This window comes from Marmota flaviventris, chromosome 5, assembly GCF_047511675.1.
Source record: "Marmota flaviventris isolate mMarFla1 chromosome 5, mMarFla1.hap1, whole genome shotgun sequence".
NCBI lineage: Eukaryota > Metazoa > Chordata > Mammalia > Rodentia > Sciuridae > Marmota > Marmota flaviventris.
In genome coordinates, this window is record NC_092502.1 from 1,576,515 (window position 1) to 1,592,808 (window position 16,294).

General features: G+C 43.1%; 1 long non-coding RNA gene across 1 annotated transcript; it reads right to left on the reverse strand.

Annotated features, from left to right (window-relative positions):
* Positions 1 to 656: 656 nt before the first annotated feature.
* On the reverse strand, positions 657 to 2,730 carry LOC114080826 (uncharacterized). The gene is made up of 3 exons (XR_003580664.2): positions 2,643 to 2,730; positions 1,509 to 1,825; positions 657 to 890 (listed from the first exon to the last, which is right to left on the reverse strand). It is a non-coding gene; the product is annotated as an uncharacterized lncRNA (long non-coding RNA).
* Between the last annotated feature and the right edge of the window lie 13,564 nt (positions 2,731 to 16,294).

The following is a 16,294-nucleotide window of genomic DNA, read 5'->3' on the forward strand; positions in this document are numbered from 1 at the left end:
AGGGGCTCAGAAGTTCACAGTCTGCAGAAGTTCACATAAAAGCAGCTTTTCCTTCACTGTGCTGGGAAAGTTAACCCTTCAAGGACAGCGCCTGAGAAGGGGAGAGCTGCTTCTCCCCTTTCTTTCCTCCCCTGCCAGCTGTGACCATGGAGCCCAGTTGGTAACATCCTCTCTTATTCTTGAAATGTAAACATCTCTGTGAAGTTTGGCCCAAGGCCAGGGACCTAGTTAAAAGACTCTGTTTTTCTTATCACACTCTGCATTCACAGACCCAATTCCCTTGAAAAATATATATATATTTTCACACACACTAGATAGTTTATAAATGTTTGTGAAACACTGGTAAAGAGGTGTTCAGCACCTGAAGTGCTGATATCTTTCAGACCTGGGGCCAAATTTAATTATTGTAAGATAAAGCATCAGGAAATAGGAAGCTTAACTACATTGAACTCTTCTGTAGAGATTCTTCTGCTGATAGTCCTAAGATAATTATGGTGAAAATTCTGGAGAAGTTTAGTTAAGATTTTCTGTGGAGGAGGGGGTATCGCTACAAAAGCTTGTTTCTGCTTGCCCCCAATGCCAGTCTACTAATGAGGACATAGTTTGAGAAAAAAGAAAAAGAAGTTTATTATTTGCTTTGAAATGAGAAACACAGGGGACTATAGTTCCAGAGGCTGTGATTCTGCCCGCTGGGGGGATGGCAGACTTTTAAAGAGGTGGTTCAGGAAGACACACACACATTCCAGTTGTGCCCTGTTGGGGGCCATAATTCACTCGTAGACTTGGTAGATGGCTGTTTCTCAGTTCTTCTGGCACCATCCCTGAGGATGTCTGGTGTGTGTGCTCAAGGACAGGGAACATGGCCTAGGATGGGCAGAAGGGTAGTCTTGCTTCTCCAAGGTTAGGGAGGGGAAAAGGGAAAAGAGAAAGGATAAAATAATGTCAGTTAAAAAAAAAAAAAAACAACCACAGTGAAAGTGTAGGAAGAGTTATTTTTTTTGGGGGGGTGGGTACCAGGGATTGAACTTGGAGGTGCTTGACCACTGAGTCACATCCCCAGCCCTATTTTGAATTTTATTTAGAGACAGGGTCTCACCGAGTTGCTAAGCACCTCACTGTAGCTGAGGCTGGCTTTGAACTCGTGATCCTCCTGCCTCAGCCTCCCGAGCCATTAGGATTACAGGCGTGTGCCACTGCACCTGGCCTGGAAGGGTTATTTTGAAGCATGAAGTGGACCCATGTTATAAGAAGAATGGGATGGGCTTGTGTTTCTGGTCCTTCATCTTCCCTAGACACAGACCCCTCATCAATGACTTTGGGTAAAGGGTCCCTTGAGAACTTGACAGGATGATGTGTTCTTAGCCTCTGGCCTGCCTCCTGGGTCTCCTAGTGTGTACAGTGAGCACAGAGAGGTATCAGGGACTCTGGACTCAGTTGGGGTTCTATGTGAAGCAGCAGTGGCATGCAGAGTCCCTGTCCCTCATTTCTCCCAGGAGTAGAGAATTTACCTGTTCACACTCTGCAGGAAGATGGGTCTCCAGTCCACTTTCCATTCAGTGCCTGGCCCCTCCCTAAGGCTGGCAGCAAACCTGTAACTTTCCAGTTCCTGAAACAGGCTGAAATTGAGGTGACCCCTGCATCTTCCAGGTTGTTCTGCCTCTGAACTTCCTTGGGGCTGAGAGGGCTGCTCCTCCTCCATGTGCCGAGTGTCACTGACTTGGGCTCTGTCTAGCACAGGGAAGTAAATCTGCACGTGTGTGTTGCCTGTTCTTTCTCACTTTGCTGCCTTTTCTCTTATAGAAGTTTTTTCTGTCACTTTAATTATCTGAAAATGAAAAATACAAATAAACCTTTCTATCTTCCTTCAAAACTGGCTTTGAATAAATTGTATTTCCAATTTGACTTGAAGTATTTGTGGAGTGTGAGTAGTGGTAGAGTCCTCCTTTGTTTTTGTTTTTGTTTTTGTTTTTAACTGTGGGTGAACTTTTCCTGTGAGTGGAAAGACAAGAATTACCTGGAACATCACTTTAAAAGTCCTTATGAAAATAAAAAGGAAGACAGAAAGTGAAAAGTTAATGTTATCTCTTCTATCAGAGTTAAACCTGTAGGGCTGGGGTGGTACCTTTGTTGTTCAGTACTTTTTTAGCATGCAGGAGGCACTAGGTTCAATACCAAGCACCACCAAATAAATAAACAAACAAACAAATAAATAAATGAAAATTAAATTTGTAGTCTGGTGAGCTTCCTAATATGTAACAAAAAACATGTTTACTGTAAACTAAAAGTTAAATTTCACAATGTATGATTAGGTAGAGCCAATTTCAGTTATCAAAGCTTATGGTTGAAGTGTAGCCATTGTGAGCTCCCCAACATGTGCAGCATGTGTCATGTGGACAGGAGTGCAGACCATGTGGCTCTGGTCACCACCCCAGTGGTAATCCTCCTTTGCTCTCAGGCTTCCATCATAATGCTCTGGTGTCCTAAGTGATCCTGTCTTACCTACACACCTTCTCTTTGCCCTCTGCAACTTTAAATTAGGCTATTGTGTGGATCTTGACCCAAGCTCCTCCTGTCAGAGCAAGGGACAGTGCTGCGTTAGAGATGAAAGCAGGTGGATTTCCTTCCCACCCAGGTATGCTCACTTGCCAGACTTTGTTCAGTAGCATGCCCCTCTGCAGAAGTCATGTTTGCCTTGCCCAGCTATCTCCGAGTGCACATGTGATCCCTCAGAACAGCCTAGAAAGAAGGAAGACACAAAATGATGAAGGCAATATTGTTTTTTTAAAATCAGTACTTTTGCCTCTTTTATCTTCCCTAGGCACAAATACTACATCAGTGTAGCAGAGGTTTTCGTTTGGAAACTGTACTGGATGCTGTGTCCTTGCCCACTGTCCTGTCTCCTGGCATTGCATGTCCTCAGTGCCTGGGGCTCCCACATAATGCCCACTGTTGCCCTTTGCCCTGGACTCTACATTTTATTCTAGGCATTTCATAGCTTCTGGTCTGATTCCCAGGACTTTGATCTATTTGCATTTGACCTTTGTGCAGGATGAGAGATAAGAGTCTAGTTTTATTCTTCTATATATGACCAGTTTCCCCAGGACCAGCGGTTAAAGGGGTTGTGTTTTCTCCAGTGTATGGTTTGGGCACCTTTGTCAAGGATCAGGTAACTGTATCTAAGTGGGTTTGTCTTTGTGTCTTCTAATCTGTATCATTGGTCCATGTGTCTGTTTTTATGCCAGTACTGTTATGGTTTGGATGTGAGGTGTCCCCCAAAACTCACATGTGAGCCAGTGCATGAAGCTTCACAGGAGAAATGATTGAGCTGTAAGACTCCTGACCCAAATCCGCAATTTCATCCCTTGATAGGGATTAACTGAGTGGTTACTGAAGTGGTAGGGTGTGGCTGGATTAGGTGGGAACTGGGGCATGGCTGTGGTGTATATTTGTATCTGGCCAATTGAGACTCTCTGTCTGCTTTATGATCACTGTGTAAGCTGCTTCCTCTGCCACACTCTTCTGCCATAATATTCTGTGTCACCTAGAGCCCCGAGGAATTGGCCAGGCTTCTATGGACTAAGACCTCTGAATAAAAAAAAAAAAACCAATCAAATAAACGTCCTCCTCTTCAGTTGTACTGGTCAGACCCTAAATTTGGTCATAAAGGATATGTTTGTGAAAAACTAGTAAGGGGCTGTCCAGCACCTGGAATGCTGATTTCTTCCTGGCCATAGCCAAGTAAGAAGGGGCAACATGAAAATAGGAAGTTTATCTACGCTGAACTCTTTTGCAGAGACTCTTTTGCTGACAGTTCTAAAATCAGCCATGGTGAAGATTTCTGGAGAAGCCCAGTTAAGACTTTTCTGTGGAGAAAGGGGGGTGCCACTATAGTGTGATAAGCATTAATATCTTGGATTTGATTGAATCTAACTGTGCCTCAGACTGAGTCTATAGTAACCACTTGTGACATTAATGCTATAAGGAAAATGGCTGTGCTCATTCTCGCTTCTTCCACATGAGAGAGGGTGAATGGTGTTGGGTAATCAGTTTGGAGTTTGTTTGGGGAAATCAGGTTGGTTGAGGGGTCTGTGACAAAAGTCTGGCTTGGGAAGAACATTTTAAAGTCCTCTGGGGGTGGTGCTTCTATGAGAGAGAAACAAAAAGACGTGAGTACTGAAATGAGATTAATGCAAAGTAAATGTTACAGAATCTGGAACAGGTCAGTGAATACCATGAAGAAGATAGAAATCAATAATCTCTCACCAGGAGGTGTGAAAATTGAGAAATTGTTTTTATAATAAGGCCAGAGAAAACAAGGCTGTTATTTGGGAATGCACATCTTTAAAATTGCTAGAGTTATTAGAAATGTAAAGACAATATTTAACCTACTTAATGTCATCCAATTTTTGTAGACATTTTTATTGGCATGACTTCTTTTTAAAATAAAGATCCCTTTATTTCCATTATTTAGGGCAACATAATCACACTAACAAACATTGAATAGGAGGTTAGGCACATCCTTAGGCTTTAAACTTACTAAAACTTCTGACTGGCAGTTTCCCTTGATAGTTATCAGGCACTCCTTCCTGGGAATCTCTCTTTTGTAGCCTCCAGTCTTACATATTCTTGGTGTGGATAACACTGGTGTATATGTTAAGGAACATGAAGGTGTCAATTATTTTTTTCTGGTAAATGCCCAGGGGTGACTCCAGGCTGTGATGATGGAGGTATTCTGCTGGTGATGGAGGTATTCTGCTGGTGATGAAGTGTCTTGTGGGCGAGGAGCCATTCTGTCAACTGTGCCTTGGCCTGCTGTTTAGGACACGCTGGCCTCCCTAGGCAGTCTTCATGAGCACTGCGCAGCCCTTCCTCCTCCCTGAACATAAACAAAAGTTAGGGGGAGATGGAGCTGGGTGCTTCTCTTTCCCCAGAAGGTTTGGCTCATAATATCTTGGGTGATTCAGCCTTTGGAAATAGTTTCTTCTGAATTTAGGGGTCAAAAAGGATATAAAGTTCTCTGGGGATAGTGAAAAATGCCATCTTTTGGCATTTTCTCCTCATGCTTTAAGCACTGAGTGGTGTGTGTGTGTGTGTGTGTGTGTGTGTGCGTGTGTGTGTGTGCATTTGTATATTGTATGAGAGAGAAAAAGTGAGAGATTCACTGTGGTATACTGGCAGTATTTCTGGAGGAAAAACATCATGAACTTGTAGAAATAGTCTGAAAATTCGCTGGGCTGTAGGTCATGGTAAACGTCAGGTGAGAGGCAGTACCGCTGCAGGTCAACTGTCCCGTCTCCCCACTGCTCTCCCTGACTGAGGGCCCTTGTCCTGCAGGTGGTGTCAAGCCTCCCCTGCTTGGCCTCCTCCCGGGCTTTCCTCTTCCCTGAGAGCTGGCCCTTTCCCCACTCGTGGCTCTCACCTGCTCTTCCCCCTCCTGGCTGTCTCCATTTCCCTCATGCACTTATTCATCTCACTCTGTGCCGGGCTTTCTGAGGTCGTAGTACTGCAGGTTTCTCCTACACTGTTTTTCCTCTTGTAATTCGTTTAATGTATTTTGATATCCTTTGATGTGAGAACTTAGAATGGTATTTGTGAAATAGGACTGAAATGTATTTTTACAATTAGGTTTGTCTTGGCTCATGTTGTGATTTTCCCCCTCTAGAATACCTGTTATGTCATCAATCGGCTTTCCCCATAAAGGCAGCCCACTGAAAACTTAGTTATCTCTTGGTTCCTTCTTCCTTTGTCTGCTAATTCTGTGCTGTTTGGAGTATCATAATTGGAAAGTCCTTTATGTACAATCACGTGTCATTTAGATACAGGGATATGTTCTTGAGGAGAAAATGATTGCACACCATCACTCCCTATTCACATGATCCTGGTGGCACAGTCTCTTGCACACCTAGGCTCTGTGGTATCGGTGGTTCCTGGGCTACAAACCTCCCCAGCATGTTGCTTTACCAAATCCTGCAGTTGACAGTGCATTAGGTTTATTATACCAGCACCACTGCTCACACACAAGTAATCTCACAAAATAGGCACCCATATGTGTGTCATATGTTTGGTCACCCTATGTGAAAAAGAAAAGCTGGCAGTCTGTGATTCAGACAATGTTGACAATTATTACACAGTTCTTATGCCTATTAGGCTTGCCAGATTACTTTCTTGGCCACTAAAATGTCTATTTTGGAAATTTATAAAATTCTGCAAGGCTAGCATGTGGAAGAAATGAACTTTGGTGACATTGATTTATTCCTAAGACACATGCCTCCTTTCACTTACCCCATCCTTCTTTGACATTATCAGAAGTATTAGAAATTATTGTTTATCAATCATTGTTCCTCTTGGTGGTTGGTTAGGTTTGGTCTGGAGCAAACAGATGCAGCCTTCTAATTTTTCTCATCCCTAGTGAACACATTGTGACCACCTGTATGAAATGTTTTCTACCACACAGCTTCCAGTCTCCTTGAGCGCAGAGTTGGTTTTTTGTTTGCTTGTGTGTTTCCAGATGGGTGATATTTTAGCTTCTCAGATAAGAGTGGAACAAAATAATTATATTTCTGAAGGAAGGCAGACATTCTGTAAAGGTCCTGTTGTTTATGCATACTCCCAGCACAATGAGTCGGTGTTACTGCTTTGTTTGGTGGGATTCTTTCCAAATTGTTAACTCCCCCTCAGCAAAATTCCAACTTTGTCAGCAGGCATTTCTAAGGGCAGGTGCTGTCGGGAGGATTAATATTAACTGTTTTCTGCACAGGAGGTAGTAGGCTTCATTAATCCATGTATTAGATATCACCTACAAAAACATTAGGGGTGACCCAGGAGCATGCCTGACTTCCTGGACTCCACAAGAAGAAGGTGTTTTTGCTCTGCTGGTGCTTTTTTTTTGGGATAGTTCAGGTCTTATATTGGAGTGCTTCCATTTGGGGAAGTGAGTGCACACCAAGAGTACAAGTTTTGATGATAAAATCATGAAATAAATATTTGGAGACCACAAAGTTGTGAGAATATCCCACATGATGAGAATAGTACCCTCATGCTGTCAGTCTCTCCTGCCCTGCACTACACTTTTCTGGAATATTTTAGAATTCAGTGTTCTTTGAGGATGTGGCTGTGAACTTCCCCCAGGAGGAGTGGGCTCTGTTGGATCCTTCCCAGAAGAATCTCCACAGAGATGCGATGCAGGAAGTCCTTAGAAACCTGGCTTCAATAGGTAAGGGTGATGCTTCATTACATAATCAAACACTGAGTAATTGAGAGGGTTTTTTTTTTTTAAATTTTAAACAAAAGATTAACCCCAGGGGTGTTCAACTACTGACCCATATCTGTAGCCCTTTTTTATATTTTATTTAGAGACAACTGCTCCATAAGTTGCTGAGGCTGACTTTGAACTCGAGACCCTCCTTCCTCAGCCTTACAATCTGCTGGGGTACAGGTGTGGGCCAATGTGCCTGCCAAGTGGGAGTATTTTCTCCTGTGAAAGGAATGCCTGGAGAGGGACAGACGAAGCAAGTCTTGTCCTAAGTGTGCAACACCAACTAGGGTGGAACACGGGAAGCACACAAAGTAAACAGAGTTCCTTGAACCCCTTGGAATGTATGCTGCAAAATCTTAAGAGGGGTTTTAAGGGAAATTATGGGGTGAAACTCACTCTACAAAGGTTGCATACTCTCTGTGAATTAGAATGGCCCACCCTAGGTGTGGGCTGGTCACCAGAAGGATCTTTAGATGACAGAGTCATTGCTGAGGTCCTTTTATTAGTTGTTGGAACCCCTGGACACCCAAACCAGTTCCTTTATATTGATTGCTGGCAAGAGATAGTACAGAAACAGCCCCCTTGGTTGGGAGCCTCTCTAGATGGACAGTCCAAGCTGATGTTAGCCTGGAGCATAGCGACCTCTAAGATTCAGCAGAGAGCAGCTAGAAAAAGAGAATCTGACAGAGAAAAGACAGAAGAGAAACCAGCTTTGCCCAATAAGCCAGAAGAAAATCCACCACCTTAGGTGCCACTCTACCCAACCTTACCCAACCAAGACTACTGGAACAGCGGCCTGCCCCACAGCCCCTTCTCCCCAGAGGCAACAGGTGATAATCCTCTAACACCAGCTATTCCTTCTTCCAATTTGTCTTCAGAGCCAGAAACTTCCCCAGAACAAAAGATTCCTCCACCTCCCAAGACCAGAATGGGAACCTGTCCTAAGATGAGAGCCACTACCCAAAGCAGAGTTCTCCAGATGCCCCTATGAGAGGCTAGAGAACCTGCCTATGTTGACCATGAGGGATATGTTCAATGGGGACAATGCATTTATATGTATCAGTTTTTCACCTCCACTGATCTTTTAAATTGGAAAAATTATACTTCCTCCTATACGGAAAAGCCCCAGGCCATGATTGATTTGATGCAATCCATTATCCAGACTCACCAGCCCACCAGGGTAGACTGTCACCAGCTTCTTCTGACTGTTCAATACAGAGGAGCGCAGATAGGTAACCTGAGTAGCTTTAAAATGGCTAGAGGAACATGCTCCAGATACACAAGGCAACATCTAAGCCTATGTCCAGGCCCAGTTCCCTGACACAGACCCCAGGTGGGACTCCAACAATGGGGAGGGCCTCCAAAAGATAAAGAGATATCTAGAAGCCCTCATAGGAGGTATAAAGGAAGGGGTAAAGAAAGCCCTAAATATGAACAAGATATCACAAGTGCTCCAGAAGCCTGGTGAAAGCCCCAGCCAATTCTATGAACAACTGTGTGAGGCCTCCCTGCTCTTCACTCCCTTTGATCCTAAGGCACCAGACAACCAGTGAATGATCAACACAGCCTTTGTGGGACAAGCTGAAAATAAAAATCAGAAGGATTTTCTGGGAAGTGTGCCAGTGAGCGACTGAAGTCACCACTACAGAGTTTATCAATCAAGACCAAGAGGCCCAATGAAAAGCAGACAGAAAGATGAAGAAGAAAATGGATTTCCTTGCAGCTGCCTTTATTTCAAACTCCGAAATCATTCAAATCATTCATCTCCATCCCACTGGAGAAAAGAAAAAAAAAAATCAAAATCAGGGTCAAATTCAAGGCCAAAGAAAAATCTGGCTGGAGGGACCATCTCAACCTGGGACTAAGCTGAAACCAAACAGGTGCACCTACTGCCATCTAGAGGGCCACTGGAAGATTGAATGGCCCCAACCAAAGGACTGGGCTGCTGCTGCTCCTTACCAGGATAAGAGAGGTGAACTCATTTGAGGGTGATACCAGCCTTACAAAGAGGTCCCCTATGATACCAACACCACAAACACCCATCTGATGCCCCTGAGAAAGATTTTGTGGGACTGGCAGCCATGGAAAATTATGATGAGGACTAGGACCAACTGGGCTCCATCCCTTTGGGCCCCAAGGAGCCTATGGTCTGAATGGACTTTATGGTGGACACTGGGGCTCACCACTCAGTGGTGACCAACCTGTGGGCCCACTTTCAAAGAAACAGACCACAATTATTAGGGCCACTGGCAACAAAGCTCATCATCATTTCCTGTTGTCCTGGCAATGCAATTTAGCAGGCCATGAAATGAGCCATGAGTTCCTGTACATGCCAGATTTCCCAGTGCCATTGATGGGAAAACTAGGGCCTAGGAAAAACTAGTTTTCTTAGGCTGCTAGGAAAACTCCAGGCTCAAATAACTTTGATGCACGAGGTCAGGCAGCCTTATCATTGGGAAAACCTGAAGCAAGAATTTTAACCCTCACAATTCCTCAAGAAGAGGAGTGGCATCTCTTCAGCCAAGTAGAGACACAACAACAGAGGCCACAGCTTCCTTTCCAAGTGCCAGGAGTGTGGGCAGCGGACAATCCACCTGGACTAGCCTCCCCGGTAATAGTGGAATTAAAACCAGGAGCCATGCCAGTGTGCCTGAGACAATATCATATTCCTCATGAGGCACAACTCGAAATTTAAAAACATTTAATCAGACTTTTGCAACACGGGATTCTCAGGCCTTGCCCATCACCATGGAATACACTTCCTTTGCCTGTCCAGAAACCAGGAACTGATTATTACTGGCCAGTCCAAGATTTACATGTATTTACATGTATATTGGTGACTGCATGACCAATGTGATTTTGCAATCTGTACAATCAGAAAAATGAGAAATTATACCCCATTTGATTCAAAAGTATGAATTGTCAAGAGTATTGTACTGTCATTTGTAACTAATTTTTAAAAAGACTAAAAGAAGTGGGTATACTATAATGGATTCACTATGTAAAATCAGAGAACCTGCCAATTGACTAATTCCTTGTATAATGCTACTGACATATAGTTTAAAAGTATTTGTATATTTTAATCATAATATATATTGAGCTCATGTTCTTAAAAAAAAAAAAAGAAAAGGGGCTAATTAACTCAGGAGGAAAAGGTATAAAGTATGGGAAGGAAATCCTTAAACTTTTGGGTGCAGTGTGGGCTCCTAGGAAAGTTGCAGTTGTGCATTGCCAAGGTAATCAAAGAGGAAATGTTGTGGTTGCTCTGGGTAACTGGAGAGAATCCAGTCCTCCTTGTGGGAGTAGATCTAATCCTCAACAGTATAATAGGGAGAAGTTCATCTCAATGTAAGTGAGCCTCCTGACATAGCTTACTTAATTGAGCCTTTAAGAGTAGCTGCCTGGGAGAAACAGGAAGAGAATCCAGTCCTAGATTTAAATGCTGCCCTTCTGCCTGACCCCCTAACACAATAGGAGGCAAAATATTCCCTGCATGAAAGTAATTGGTTTAAGACTAAAGAAAGAATTTAATCCCCCAGGGGGATGGTGGAGATTTTCTGATGGCCACATAGCCATCCTGGAGATTCTAGCCCCAGCCTTTATCAGGCAGTTCCACAGGGGAACACATATTGGATATACAGCACTTGAGACAGTTCTGAGTCAGCATTTCTATGTCCCTCTGGCTCACAAGCACCACCCAGATGATCTGTGAACAATGAGAGGTTTGTGCTCACAACAGTTCTTGTCAGGGGCCAAAGCTTCCACCAAGAATCCAAACTATAGGAGAAGAACCTTTTGAAGACTTGGAAGTAGACTTCACTGAGCTACCACGCTCACTGGGCTATAAATATCTTTTGGTTTTTGTGAGCTCATACACTGGCTGGGTGGAAGCCTTTCCAACCCATACTGAAAAGGCTATGGAGGTAGCCAGGATGCTCCTCCGGGAAATCATTCCCAGATTTGATATCACAATAACTATTGGGTCAGCTTTTGTGGCAGAGGTGATAGAATTACTGGCCGACAGTTTGAACATCAGATGGTGGATGCAGTTAGAGAAGATAATGCTAAGTTAGCCAATCCCAAAAAAACAAATGCTGATTTTTTTTCTTTGATATAAGGAAGCTAATTCATAATGGGATAGGGAGGGGAAACATGGGAGGGATAGAGGAACTCTAAATAGGGTAGAGGGGTGGGAAGGAAAGGGAGCAGCAGGCAGGGGCTATTATTAATGATGGCTGAATGTGATGATCATTATTATCCAAAGTACATGTATGAGGACATGAATTGGTGTGAGTATACTATATATACTGATAAATCCAACCTGTTTTTCTCTTAAAATTGGGAGCCATCTCGCCAAAAAGCCATGAAAAGATAATTTCGGCTTTACTATAAATTACTGCAAATTCTGAACCTGCTTGGAATGCCTGCCCGTGCCTTGAACTCACCCAAGCCGGGCTCTCTGACCAGATAGCAGCCCTCTCTGAAACTTTAGTGATGCCTCACGAATCTTGGCCTTCCCTGGCCAGATAATGACCCTGTCTGAGGCTCTAATTACCTTCATAAATCTGATGTCAGGGCCAGCAAAAATTGTGTTATGCTCGTCAGAGTTTTGCTATCTGTAACCCCACTTTGTGTAACTTTCTGGGCTATAAAGCTGGGCTGCAGGAAAGCTGCTGTCTTGTTCCCGAGGTTTTTGTGGAGAGAGGCAGCCCTGCTGGTCGAAATAATAAGCTTGCTTTAATTTGATTTTAATTGGAGTCAGTCGTCTTTTCTTGCGTCCTGATCTAACAATATAACCAGAGATATGAAAAATTGTATATGTAATATATATAATAAGAGTTGTAATGCATTCCACTGTTATATATAAATTATATACAAACATCAGATGGAATTTACATATTGCCTATGGGGTTAAAAATTGTTGGATCTGGGGAGGGGCCCTCATGAGTGAAGAATGGCTCTGGACAAGAATAAGTCTAGATACTTATTTTCTACTTCTGTATAATAAGACCCAGGAACTAAAGAGTAAAAGGCCCCAAGGCTAAGATTTGGTGAAGAATGTATTGGCAGAGTTAGACCCCACAACACCCTATGGGTCGGTGAAACCCCACATAATAAAATATTGTTTTGGAATTCCACCCAGTAGCCAGAGAAATCTACTTGGTTTTGGGAAGATAACCCTGGGGATTAGGGCCTAATATGCAAAAAGCCCCATAAGAAACAAATTCTTTTTAACTGTATGTGTCCAGACACTAACAGAATCAGTTCTTTTATGGCATCCCTGAGATCCATAAATTCTGGAGTAATCTGGCTCTCTCTAACTGGAAAGCATCTGATGTACTATTTTGGATTTGTGGCATATACCTAACTCCCAACAAACTGGAGGGGAACCTGCACAATTGGTACTATTAAACCTGGGTTTTCCCTACTGCCCAATGCAACTGGAAAAGACCTAGGGATCCTGTTGATGAGGATCTAGGGCCAAGAAAAAAGAGATCCACTGGGCAAGGGCTTGATCTGGGAGGTCACCAATCTTGGGGTAAAGATGAGTGACCACCCCAGAGGATTATTGCCACTTATGCTCCTGCTACCAGGGCACAAGATGGCAGTTGGGGCTCTAGGATTCCTATTTGCATGCTGAACAGAATTATCCACTTACAAGCTATACTAGAAATTATTACTAATCAGACTGCCACAGGCTTTGACCACATAACCACACAGCAGACCCAGATGTGAGCAGCTATCTATCAAAACTGCTTAGCATTAGATTACCTACTGGCTGAGAAAGGAGGAATATGTGGACAGATCAACAGTTCAGATTGTTGCATCCAAATAGATGACAATAGACAAGCACTTACGGATATAGCCAACATAAGAAAACTAGCACACATGCCAGTTCAGACCTGGAAGGGCATTAAAATTTGGGACCCAAACATGCTCTGGGGGACGGTTTTCAACTCTTGGTAGATTTAAAAGCTTAATTGGTATAGTGGGTATTCTGCTGTTAACCTGTGTATTGCTCCTATGTTTGGCTCCACTGTGCATTAAAACTATTGGATCCACTATAGAAGCCGCTGTTGAAAGGAGAACAACTAAGGTTTTGGTATTATATAAGGCTTTAAGCCAAGATGATCATAATTATGAGAAGCAGTATTAAAGGGGGGAATTATAGTGGCACCCCCTTCTCCACAGAAAATCTTAACTGGGCTTCTCCAGAAATCTTCACCAGGGCTGATTTTAGGACTGTCAGCAAAAGAGTCTCTAAACAAGAGATCAATGTAGTTAAACTTCCTATCTTCCTATTGCTCTATTTTACTTGGCCACTGGCCTGGAAGAAAGCAGCACTCCAAGTGCTGGATGCCCCCTTACTAGTTTTTCACAATCATCCAGTATAGTAGTTTGTAGAAGTGTGTTTGCAAATGCAAAGTATGATTTTAAAATGAAAGATCTTTTAACAAGGTCTCTAACCTGGATCTGGGCTTCACAGAGCTATCTACATTTCTAAGATAAGTTACCAATTGGGCTCCATGGTAACAACTGACAGGGGGAAGAAGGAAAGGGGAGAAAAAGCTTGCTCCTTCTTAGGTGTTGACCTTGAAAGGTTAACTTGCCCAGAACTTTCACTGCTTTATGTGGAAAGTTGCTTTATATGAACTTCTAAGCCCCTCTCCTTACATGCTGGGTATAAAGTTCTGAAACTACCTGAACTCAAGGTTCAGGGGATTAATGAATTACAGCTAAAATTGTGTCCTCTGAACCTGGCTGCAGCCAAATAAAACTATTTCCTGCTATCTTTGGTGCCTTGCCTCTTCTGTTCCCTACAATGCTGGGACTCAATAAGTTGCTGGCCATAAGGAACAGCAGCCATTGGCATTCTTAGTCATATCTGCTTTCAATTGATAAGGAGCTATAAGGAGCACTAGTCATAGACCATGCTTAGCTATGACTGGTTACAATTGGTAGGGAGCACAGCTCCATGGACAAGCACAAAGAACATGCCCAGTTGCAATTACATCATCTCACTAGACATAACGGATATAGTTCACTGGGTTTAGCCAATCACCAACATACACCACCAACTTGGAATGGTATTTAAACTGCTTGCCCCCCATACTGAAGAGCTTCGCTGAGGACACCAGTGAGACTGGCCACCTTGGTGTTCATCCCCAGATCAACTCTTCCATTCGGTGATATCCAACCACTAGCTGGAGAGAACCACCAGACAGCATCATCTTCTGCTCTTCCACTAAGAGAAGTCACATGGCATCAAAGGTACTTTTGGGGCTTGTGGTTGCCCTAGGATCCTGTAATATGTTTGTCATGTTTAATTGCCCTAGTATGGTGTGATTTACATATAGTGTTTAATTAGTGTGTGTTGAGTGCTATGTGGGGTGTCCCAGCACACCCAACAACTTTTACATTAATTGTTTATGTTTGATGATTGGTGTGATAAAATACACACTTGAGTTCAAAGACAACCCGCCTACAAGTAATTATCAATAGCGCTGCTCATGATAGTCACCTCAAAGGATAACCTATATATAAGCCCAGGGCCTTTCTTTGTTCTCGGGGCTCATTTTCCACCAGGAAAGTGAGTCCCATGGCATCATTTCACCCATGCATTCCCTGTTCCTGCGTGAAACTTCATTCCTGAATAGAGAGCTGAGCATTCATCCAGGTCTTTTTTTTTTTTTTTAGTTCATTTTTTTAGTTTTAAGTGGACACAATATCTTTATTTTACACTTATGTGGTGCTGAGGATCAAACTCAGTGCCTCAAGCATGCTAGGCGAGCACTCTACTACTGAGCCACAACCCCAGCTCCTCGGCCCATTTTTGAACTTTATTTAGAGACAGGGTCTCACTGAATTGCTTAGCGCTTCACCATTACTGATACTGGCTTTGAACTCTTGATCCTCCTGCCTCAGCGCGCCTCCCCCCCGCCCCCCATTACAGTCTTTTTTCTGGGTTCTTGTTTTGCAAATTTTGAAGAATAAAGTCCATGGGAAAAAAAATTCATGGGCAATCACGAAAAGGAAGAGTTAAAGCAGCTGCGTTTATTTAAGTGACGAGAAATAGAACACTCACCACTGGGGGAGGTGGGACTGATAGCAGAAAAACTCATTTCAGGTTCTGGTCAGAGCATGAAAGACAATATTTGTGAAGTGGTTAATGAAAAGGCATTCTGGGGGACCGTAAAAAAAGGAAGGGGAGAAGGGAATAGGAAACATCTTAGAATGAATGGAACATCACTTTCCTATGTACATATATGAATACACAACAAATGTAATTAATTCCACATCATGTACAATGAGAAAAATGGGAAGATGTACTCCATATATGTATAATATGTCAAAATGCATTCTATTGTCATGTTCTTAGCTATTGTCTCATAGCTAAGAACAAATTTTAAAAAAGAAAGAAAAAAAAAAAAAAAAGAAAAAGAAAATGCATCCTGAGTACCACCCTCCTTCTTGTAACTTCCATCTGAGTTCACCTCCATCTTCCATTTTCCAACTCTGAGGTAAAGGAGCTAGCTATCTGTTGTACATTATCCTTGGTGATTAGTGGGGGCTTTTCTCACCTCCTGTTCGTCAGGGCCCTGAATTTTCACCCGGGACCTGCCTGTACCTTCCACCCAGCTCTCCCCTCCAGCTGCCTTTCCTACGTCCTCTCATTTTTCATTTAAAGCAAAAACTGTATTCTGAAAATGGATCACTGGACTGTCTATTTCTCACACTTTCAGCCGTGAACAGCACACTTATTTTTACATATCGTGGACACTCGTTGTCCTACTTACAAAACGCCTTCTACACCAGGAGAAATAGAAAAGTTTCCTGGGAGGATCAGGTTCCAACAGGGCAAGGAAATCCTGCTTGAAAAGGATTGGGTCAAGTACCTGTCACTCTGGCCCACTTCAGCCAAAGATAGGATGACATAACTGTCACTCCATAATGCTTGTACCTGGGGTAGGACTGTCCAATCCGGTGCGCAGATAGACAGGAAGGGCGGGCTTCTGCAATCTCTAGGGCTTTTCTTCC